The sequence below is a fragment of the Ursus maritimus genome, unplaced genomic scaffold (genome assembly GCF_017311325.1).
Source record: "Ursus maritimus isolate PB19 unplaced genomic scaffold, ASM1731132v1 scaffold_2, whole genome shotgun sequence".
NCBI lineage: Eukaryota > Metazoa > Chordata > Mammalia > Carnivora > Ursidae > Ursus > Ursus maritimus.
Genome location: NW_024424452.1, coordinates 46152741 through 46163155, shown reverse-complemented (window position 1 = coordinate 46163155; position 10415 = coordinate 46152741). Strand labels below are relative to the sequence as shown.

The window sequence follows — 10415 nt, the reverse complement described above, 5'->3', positions numbered from 1 at the left end:
GACAGAAAAGAGGGAACCGTGGCTTAAGAGGGGCTCTGTCTGGAGCCCGAACAGCTCTGCTGGTGTTTGCTCCCCTCCACCCAGTGAGGACCAGTATCGGCCAGTTAGGAACTGGGGACAAACTTCATCAAGAGGGAACTGAGGACCAAAATAAGTGATAGCAAGAAAGTCCTTAGCAATTTAAAAGAACTTAAACCTCTTGCCCAGGCAAATTTTATTGTGACAATCATCATTTTAGGGTTTTTGAAAAGTCCTCTCATTCTGTTATTTTATGAACTTAGCTTCAAAATGCCTTACGAGGTTCAGAACGAAGAGTTGAGATGCGGGCCTCTGGGCAGGGCCCTAGAGAAGTAATTCTTTGGTTGATACAGGAAGGTCATGTTTTTCACCCTAACATCATAGAGGAGAAAACTAAATCATGTGGCACAGTTAATTCCTTTAAAAAAAGTTGGGTTTTTGTTTTGTTTTGTTTTGTTTTGACTGTATCCCAACTTCTATCATGAGAACACATTGCTGTAGCATAAATCACACTAAAAAATGAAAGCCCCATTTCACAAAACAGGATCTGGAGGACTTCAGGGCCGGCAAGTGTGCAACCTAGGAAACAGGTGAAGGGAGGGGAGGGTCCCTTGTTGGTGGGAAACGGTTAGGCCCAGCCCGCACCCCCTCCCCACCCGCCTGGCTTTCCCAGCGTTTCCGGAGCCTGAGTACCGCTCTGAGGCCTGAACGCCCAGCAAGTGGTTTAGGAGCGCCCCCCCGTGTCAGACTCAGAAGCCGCAACCACAGCGGGTTTTCACGAGAAGAGCTTTAACTGGACGCATCCGACTGAAATTCCAACCATAAACTAATTTCTTGCCTACGGTCATTTCTGGAGCCCATGCAACCTAATTCCAACACACCTTTAGAATGATTCCAAAAACTGTGAAAGCAGAATAGGGACTGGATATCATTATCACCATCACCATCATCATCATCGTCATCATCATCAGTGATAGTCAGTACTCCTTGCCCACACATACACGTGGCCTGAAGATTCAGGTGTTTAAAGTAGAAGCCCTCTCATTCACCAGCTGTGTTCATATCCTTGAGTCTTGTCTTCAAACCCTCCCCACCTTCACACCCTCCTACCTGAGAGAATAACAAACTCACCCCAAACTCTTCGTGTGTCTTGAAAATTCTGCCACCTGGGGGTGCCTGGGTGGCTCCGTTGGTTGAGTGACTGACTCTTGATTTCGGCTCAGGTCCTGATGCCAGGGTTGTGAGACGGAGCCCCGCATCAGGCTCTGTGCTGAGTGGGGAGTCTGCTTGAGATTCTCTCTCTCTCTCTCTCCCTCTGCCTCTGCCCCTCCCCCCACTCATGCACGCATGCTGGCTCTCTTTCTCTTTCTCTCTCTCAAAAAAAAAAAATCTAAAAGAAAAGAAAAGAAAGAAAAGAAAGAAAAGAAAGAAGAAAGAAAGAAAGAAAATTCTGCCACTTCGGACCTCAGTTGAATCTCCAAGGCATTCTCTTTGGTCCAAATCTTGCTGAATTTGGAATCGGGAAAGGATGAGCCTTGGTCCCTGGGAGGGAGAAAGGAAGCAAGAGATGGCTTAGGGCGTGTGGGTGGGCAGGGGGAGCACGTGGGCAGGCAGGGGGCGGAGCCTGGAGAGGAAAGCAGGTGCTTCAGCTTCAAGGCACCTCTCAGGGGTATTTCCCTCCTAATTCACCCAAAATGTGAACATGGCTGGTGCCTCAGAGATTAATGTTCTTCCGATGACTGTATAGACCAACCTAGGTATTCCTTGTAAAAGCAACCCCCCCCCAAAAAAAAACCTTTTAGCTCCACTTGCAAAATAGTAACCCTGACCTTCTTTTCTTGGTTTTAATTACAAATGGTCCCACATTAACGCAGATGCTTCTAGCTGATTTCCAGAACACGTGGCACTTGGTTCAACTCACTTCTCTCTGGTGATAATTTTCCCAAACGTGTGACCTGTTTTGTTCCATGATCCTGGTACGGAGCATAGAGAGGTGCACAAACTTAATTCTGGAGTCTCTTCATCTTTCTACCTGCTACTCCCCTCAACTTGATGTTCACTTCCTTAAGGCAAGGGTTGTTCTTACCTTTGTCCGCAGCTCTCCTGCTACTGAGCACAGCGTGCGGCTCAAGGCACGTAGGTTGAATTAACCCAGAAAGAATAGCAGTTGATGTGGGAGAAACTTCTTGACAGTGGCAGTGACAGAATTCCAGAATGGCTGACCAAGGGCAGAAGCAAATCCCTGATTCTGGGATCCTTACAAAGTGAGGAGATGTGGGGCCCCTCGGTGGCTCAGTCGGTTAAGCATCTGACTCTTGGTTTCGGCTCAGGTCATGACCCTGCGGTTGTGGGACCGAGCCCCAGGCTCCGCACTCCGTGTGGAGTCGGCGTCAAGCTCTTTCTCGCTCCTCCTCTGCCCTTTCCAACTCGTGTTCGTGCGCTAATTTTTTTTTAAAAAAGGAAATGAGCAGACATGAGGGCAAGAAGTGCGAAATCTTAAGAAAGGACTCTAGCTTCTCAAATAGTAACCTCTTTGATAAATAACCCGGGAGTTTATAGCCTGTGAACTGCTGCCCCATTGCAAAGATGGAGGAAATGAGGATGGGTTGGAAGCCGAGAGAGAGATGCGCAGGGATGATCCTGAAATGGGTATGTCCATCTTCTGCATGATGGGCAAAGCTGATATGCACTCTGCCCTCATTGCTTCCGCTTCCCTCCGGGAGCTTCCAAGTTCAGTTGTTTGCATCCCCGAAGCCATTCCCAGGCTTCTCTTCTTAATAGAGGGAAGGTTGGATGGAGCTTTAAAGTCAAGGTAATCTTTAATTTGTCCATTTCTGGGACTGGGTCAGATGGGATCATAAAAAGAGGAACATCAGCTTCTCTGCACAGGGTAGTTGAGTTCAAAATTGAACTCATCTCCCAAGAAGCAAGAAGGAAGGTTGGAATGTTTGGGGAGGCCTGTGGGTCTCGATGGAGAGTGGCCATGACCCTCTCCTCTCACGATGTTGCATCCTACTCCTGAAGATCTCTTCTGGAAGGTTCACAGGAGCTGCTGGTTTGTGATCGCCCCCCTTCCTCTCTCTCCAGCAGGTGGCGCAAGAAGATTCAAGATGGTTTGGAAAATCTTCAGGACCCCAATTCCTCTGAAGATTGGTTTGGGGACAGGAAGCCTCAACTCCTCAACTCAGCCCCTAGACAGAAGAAAAGAATTCATGGGAAACACTGAGCATGGAATAGGCATGTATCGGCCAAGTTAAAATTGTCTGAGACTGATGAGCTAGGAATAAGGGTGGGAGGGAGGTTTGTGGTGGCCTGGATAGAAAAGCATTTCATTAGACAGTTTTCCTCCTTAAAAACTAGACAGAAGCATTTCAAAGTGTTAATAGGTTAACGAGACCACAGGTCATTTTTTTCAGTATTTTACCTACACTTTTCCATATTTTCCAAATTTACTGCATGAAGCAGATCTTAATGTCATACCTACCAAATATTAAGCATCACTTCAAAAATCTTTTATATCAATATTTATTCAATATCCCTCGAAGTTATACTGATTCTATTTTCTACCCTTGTAAGTAGTGAGTGACAAAATTATTCTTTTCTTGGATGCTTGGGCATGTTGGAGATCATCGAGTACATTGCTGTAAATGTCATGTGTCCTGGACGCCATACTGGTAAGACAAAAGGAACATGCACTCTTCTATCACCAACGCCATAGAGTTATGTTTCCATGTCAAGCTTCTGATTCTCCCAGGTTAAAGCATATCTTTTATTTATCAAAGGCATATCCTAGAAAGGTTTTAAACAATGGGGTCACGTGAGTACTAATTGCGGTGTGTGTGTGTGTGTGTGTGTGTGAGGAGAGACCGAGGTCAGGAAATCAGATAGGAATTCATTATCATGGTTTAGGCATAAGGAATCAAAAGCATGAAGGCAGTGAGTGTCCAGGAAGAAATGGAAGCAAGCGATGTTCTCCCAGGCAGGTTCAGCGGGTTTAGTAATGGACAAGTAGGTCAAGGGGAAAAAGAGGAATCAGTGACGGTGAGGAGGCTAAGCAGCTGGAAAAATCAGAGTATTGGCAACAGAAATAAGTAAATCAAGTGGAGAAGATGGTAGATTGAGACACGTGTCATGTTACTGGAGGTTTTAAAATAGATTAACGGGATATATGTTGGATCATCAAAATAGTGTAACTCCCAGTAATGAATACAGTAAACATCAAAATTACAGCAAATTTTTTTACTATAAAAAATATACAAATCACCTATTTGTAAAAATTGGAAATGAAAAATCGAGTAACGCTGACCCAAAAGAAAGGGCTCCATAGGGCTTCTTTAAAAGTCCCCATCATGGGTTGAACCATGGCCCCCAAAATGATAGAAGTCCTAACCCCCGGTCCCTATGAATGTGACCTTACTTCCAAATGGGGTCTTTGGGGTTGTAATCAGTTTAAGATGAGCTGATACTGAATTAGGTGGGCCCTAATCCAATGTGCCCAGAGTCCTTATAAAGACAAGAAGAAACACAAAAACAAACACGAAAGAGAGAGAGCCGTGACAGCATGGACGCAAGACTCGGCCGTTCACCACCACCAGCCAAGGAGGGTCTGGAGCTCCCGGACGCTGGGAGATTCCTCCTCCAGAGGCCAAGGACAGAATATGGCCCTGTGAACACCTTGATTTCAGACTTCCAGCCTCCTAAGCTATTAGAGAATACATTTCTGTTGTTCTAAATCGCCCACCTTCTTATGGCAGCCTTAGAAAACCAATACAGACCCTCTTGAGCACTCAGAGCAAGAGAGGAGAGGCAGATGTTTGGTTTTGTAGGTGGGGTGGGTGGCACAGGACTCTTTCACCACGGAGATCCACACACTGTGTAAAATTACCCATTAAACAGATGGGGAGATTAGGAGTGTATTAGTTCAGGGCGCCTGGGTAGCGCAGTCGTTGGGCGTCTGCCTTTGGCTCAGGGCGTGATCCTGGTGTTCCAGGATCGAGTCCCACATCGGGCTCCTCTGCTGGGAGCCTGCTTCTTCCTCTCCCACTCCCCCTGCTTGTGTTCCCTCTCTCGCTGGCTGTCTCTCTCTGTCAAAATAAATAAATAAAATCTTTAAAAAAAAAAAAAAAGGAGTGTATTAGTTCAATAACGCTGTGTGCTTTTTCCCTGATAAGGGTGGCCACGACTGTTACCTTATCACTCCGTGGTGAAGGCTGAAGTCTCACTACCAGAAATAAGGAGGTGTTAACCAGCCCGCTTTCTTTAGCCCTCCCAGCCCCACCAAAGAAATATGTCCTGGGCACCTCATTGCACCCCTTCCTCTCTGGTAAAGGCTGCCCAACAAGCTCCCAACATGTCTGTTTTAATATAAAATAGACAAAAGCTCAGCTATAAATCGAGAATGAGCCAGTTGAGGGGGGATGAAAGGGGAAAATGAGTCAACTTACAACTAATACGGGATAACCTTTACAAGCATGGATATACCCTATAGGCTATGGTTTTCTGAGCTCAAAATATTAGTAAGACACCTGGCATTATCTTAAAAACACTCTCACCTTTTCAGTTTATAAGAGAAGCGCTAAAGTCCTCTTGGTTATTAATTAATAGGAAAACTAAAAGTTCAAATTATGTAAGTTTTCAGGGGAGATTATTTAACTTGCTGACTATTTTTTCCTAACCAAGTTTTAATTCAGCAAACATGTACTGAACACTTATCATGAGTCGGGCACTGGGCTGCATGCTGAAGACACCAAGAATTTTTCCAAGACCCTTCTCTCAAGGAGTATGCACACCAGGGGGAGAAACAGACAAATCAATCATTAAAAGGATACTGACATTTTTGGGGGCCCCTGGGTGGCTCAGTGGTTAAGCGTCTGCCTTCGGCTCAGGGCGTGATCCCGGTGTTCTGGATCGAGCCCCACATCAGGCTCCTCCGCTGGGAGCCTGCCTCTTCCTCTCCCACTCTCCGTGCTTGTATTCCCTCTCTCGCTGGCTGTCTCTCTCTATCAAATAAATAAATAAATAAAATCTTAAAAAAAAAAAGGATACTGACATTTTCAAAAACTGCAGTGCAAAAATGGCTCCTGTCGGAGGGTGTAGTAATAATAGTAGTAGTAATAATAATGTTGAGTGCACTATGTGTTTTACATGCATTGAGGGAGCAGACAGAAAAGTGTGCCTGCCTCCCTCTGGAAAGATACAGGGCACCCGCCTGTCCTGTTGGCACCCTCCTCTTCCTCCAAGGGGGACAAAAAGCCAAGGGAGGGAGAACGGGCCAGCGAGAGAAGAAACATAGTCTCTGCTAAAACGTAGAGCCTTAAGAATTCATGTTGTCTTTGGAGAAATGCAAACAGCCCAGGAGCGATGTGGAAGAGTGAGAGATGAGGCCAAAGCTGTATCTTGAAAATGTGTGCGTGTGAGCCTCATTCTCTGAGCCAGGTGTTTTCAAACTGGTGTCCGTAAACACAATGCGGGCATTTTGAACTTCTCTGTAAGAAAGCACGCATGCAGGGCGCCTGGGTGGCTCGGTTAAGTGTCTGCCTTTGGCTCAGGTCGTGATCCCAGGGTCCTGGAAGCAGGAAGCCTGCTTCTCCCTCTGCCTGCAGCTCCCCTTGCTCGTGCTCTTTCTCTCTGACAAATAAATACATAAAGACTTTAAAAAAAGAAAAGCAAGCAAGCATGCATGTGTTTGTGCTTTGTTTCAAATATAACCTAAAAAAATTATATTAACATATTCTGACCATCTGGATAAGCCACCTTATAAGAGAGCACTGCCAGTGATTTTAGACTTTGCATTTGCATTTATAATAACGTTTGTACCAATTAGTGCTTATTTGATCGTAGCCTGTCACGTATTAAGAGTGGTGAACATTCAGTAACTCTTAGCTGTTTCTGTGCAGTGGTGTCTGTGGCAGACTACTGGTTGTCTCCTAACAGAAGTTTCTCCTTCTTCCAAAGTAATGAAATCCCAAAAACAGGTGGGCACATAGCTGTCCAGAAAAAGAAAAACAAAAAACAAAAACACTGCCCAGTCTTGCTTGAAGCCAGGTCAAGTTCAAGTCAATGAATTGTAAGCGGAAGGATCTTGTGGCAGCTTCCAGGAGCCTTTCTTAAAAGCAAGGTGATTTTCTCTCTATGTCCATAAGGTTAAGTTTGCCACTGTGCTGTTCCGATGTCCCATGGCCGTACTGATTCTTAACTGATTCCGTCAATGACTGATATAGGTGAATTAACATTCTCCACTGCAATTCTGGATGTCCGTTTTTTCTTATACTTATTTCAAATTTCACCTTAGAAATACCAAGTTTTTCTTGTTTGGGGGACAATATTAAAATATTTGGATCATCTCAGTAACCATTATTTAATAGAGAAATTTCACATGATTTCCTCATTTCCATTTGTATTTATATTTATAATCATTTTAGTGCCAAGTAGCACTCTTTAAAAAAAACATCCAGTCTGACAATTTTTGACTTTTAATTAGAGCCTTTAGTCATTTATATAAACAATGCCTGATCTATTTGGACTTACATTTCCATTTGATTTTGTATTTTCTGCTTTCCCCATCTTTCTCTCTCCCTTTTTAGATTCATTGTTTTTTCCATTTCGATTCTTATCCTGTGCTGGTTTGTAAATCATACGCTCTTATATAAACCTTTTAATAGTTATCCCAGACATGATGACATGAATTTTAATTTATGGGTATATAATGTTAATTAGAGTCTTTACCCTTTTCTTGGGCTATAAAAGAACCTCAGAACACTTCACATCCGACCTCTTTGAAAGCTCAGTGCTTAATTACAGTGCATTAAATATTTTATTTTCCAGATCGCGGTTTTATACAGCCTGTATCCATTTTCATGTGCCCACATATTTACTACTTTCTCTGCCCTTCATTCCTCCCTGCATCTTGGTCGTACATCCTTTAGAATTTTATTTAGGGCAGAACAAGATCTACTTTGTGTTTATTTGTCTGAAAATGTCTTCATTTTACCGTGCACAGAATTTTAGGTTGACACTTATTTTCTTTCAGAACATTGAAGATATGCCACTGTTTTCTGGTTTCCATTATTGCTGTTTAAAACCCAGGTAAAAATGTACTGATCACGCCAATATAAGAAGTCTTTCCCTCAACCTGGCTGCCTCATAAAAAAAAATATTTTTTAAGTGCTTGTTATGGAAACTTTAAAACATGTTCATAATTAGAAAGGCTCATCTAAATAAATGCTTTTGTGCCCACATCCCAGCTTCAACCCTTATCAACATTTTGCCACTTTTGTGTCATTTCTTCCCACACATGCAGACACAGATGCACTTATTTTAGTATTTTATTTCATTTTTACTGGAGGATTTTAAAACCAACACAAAATACTAGCTCACATCTTTTCATCCGTAAACACTTCAATTTGTACCTCTAACCGGTAAGGACTTCACTCACATCATCACAACCAGTAAAATGAACAAAACACCTGAAATCTCGGAATACCCATTTTCTGTTCCAATTTCCCACTTGTCCAAAGGTGCTTTTCACAGCTGGTTTGCGGGAATCAGGATCTAAAGAAACCCACACCTGCCTTGGGTGTTATTTCTCTTAAGACTAAATTTTATTACCAGCGGCCCATACTTGAGTTTTTCTCCCCTTGCTATAGATTTGTCAGAAAAATCAGATCATTCTTTAGAAAAGACCCACCTTCTGGATTGGGCTTTCTCAAGCTGTTGATTCATTTCTTCGCATTTCCACGAATTATCAGTCAGACCTAAAGGTTTGATTAGATTTGGGTTAAAAATATGTGTTAGCAGTATATTTCTTCAGTGCATTCACGATGACTAAAATACTTGCTTTTCCCTTTCTTAGGGCTCTGAGAGTGAACAATGGGCTGAAGGGGTGTCGGCTGATGCCTCCATTATGAAGTCCCCCCTCGACCTTCCACCAGTGGGTTTAGTAACCACTGAGGAGGGTTGCCTGGATCCATGACTTCAACAGAGTTTTTAAAATGATGGTTTTCTGGGGTGCGTGGGTGGCTCAGTTGGTTAAGCATCTGCCTTTGTCTCAGGTCATGGTCTCCGGGTCCTGGGATTGAGCCCCACGTTGTCATCCTCCACCTAGTCAGGGGCTCTCTGATCAGCAGGGAGTCTGCTTCTCCCTCTCTCTCTGCCCCTCCCCTCCCCCTGCTCACACTCTAATAAAATTTTAAAAAATAAAATAAAATAAAATGGTTTTCCTATTGCTATCATTCGTTCTATCTAGCAGCTGTAAGACTCCTAAAAAATCTTCCCTTCATCTACTCTTTCATCACCCTGAAAATACAGTCTATACAGGAAAGAGTGTAAATGCTTGATCCTCTCCCTTTGTTAAGTTTCAGGGTAATGAGTTGCTACTGAAGCCACCTCCAAATATAGTTGGTCTGTAGAGCCTTTCATAATGACTCTTATGTCTTTTTTTTTCAGTTTGATTTATTTTATTTACGTATCTATTTATTTTCCTTTCATCAACTTATTTATTTTTCAATTCAATTAACATATAGTGTATGATTAGTTTCAGAGATAGAGGTCAGTGATTCATCAGTCTTATATAATACCCACTGTTCATTACATCACATGCCCTCCTTAGTGTCCATCACCCAAGTTCCCCTATAGACACCTCCCTCCCCTCCAGTGACCCTCAGTTTGTTTCCTATGATTAAGAGTCTCTTTGGTTTGTGTCCCTGACTTTGTCTTTATTTTTCCTTCCCTTCTCCTATGATTCTCTGTTTTTTTCTTAAATTCCACATATGCGTGAGATCATATGATAATTGTCTTTCTCTGATTGACTTATTTCGCTTAGCGTAATACCCTCTAGTTCCATTCACGTTGTTGCAAATGACAAGATTTCATTCTTTTGATGGCTGAGTACTATTCCATTGTACATATATACCACATCTTCTTTATCCATTCATCTGTCGATGGACATCTGGGCTCTTTCCATAGTTTGGCTATTGTGGACATTGCTGCTATAAACATCAGGGTGCAGGTGCCACCTCAGATCACTCCATTTGTATCTTTGGGGTAAATACCCAGTAGTGCAATTGCTGGGTCATAGGGTAGCTCTATTTTCAACTTCTTGAGGAACCTCCATACTGTTTTCCAGAGTGGCTGCACCAGCTTGCATTTCGACCAACAGTGTAAGAAGGTTCCCCTTTCTCCACATCCTTGCCAACATCTGTCATTTCCTGACTTGTTAAGTTTAGCCATTCTGACTGCTGTGGGGTGGTATCTCATTGTGGTTTTGATTTGTATTTCCCTGATGCCAAGTGATGTTGAGCATTTTTTCATGTGTCTGTTGGGCATTTGTATGTTTCTTTGGAGAAATGTCTGTTGATGTCTTCTACCCATTTCTTGATTGGATTATTTGTTTTTCCAGT

General features: G+C 43.1%; 1 long non-coding RNA gene across 2 annotated transcripts; it reads right to left on the bottom strand.

Annotated features, from left to right (window-relative positions):
• Positions 1–1352: 1352 nt before the first annotated feature.
• LOC103658239 lies at positions 1353–9761 on the bottom strand. Of its 2 annotated transcripts, none has more exons than XR_567091.2 (3): positions 8705–9761; positions 2105–3209; positions 1353–1560 (listed from the first exon to the last, which is right to left on the bottom strand). It is a non-coding gene; the product is annotated as an uncharacterized LOC103658239 (long non-coding RNA). The 2 variants fall into 2 exon arrangements; XR_005836297.1 differs by lacking the exon at positions 8705–9761 and adding an exon at positions 5851–5904.
• Between the last annotated feature and the right edge of the window lie 654 nt (positions 9762–10415).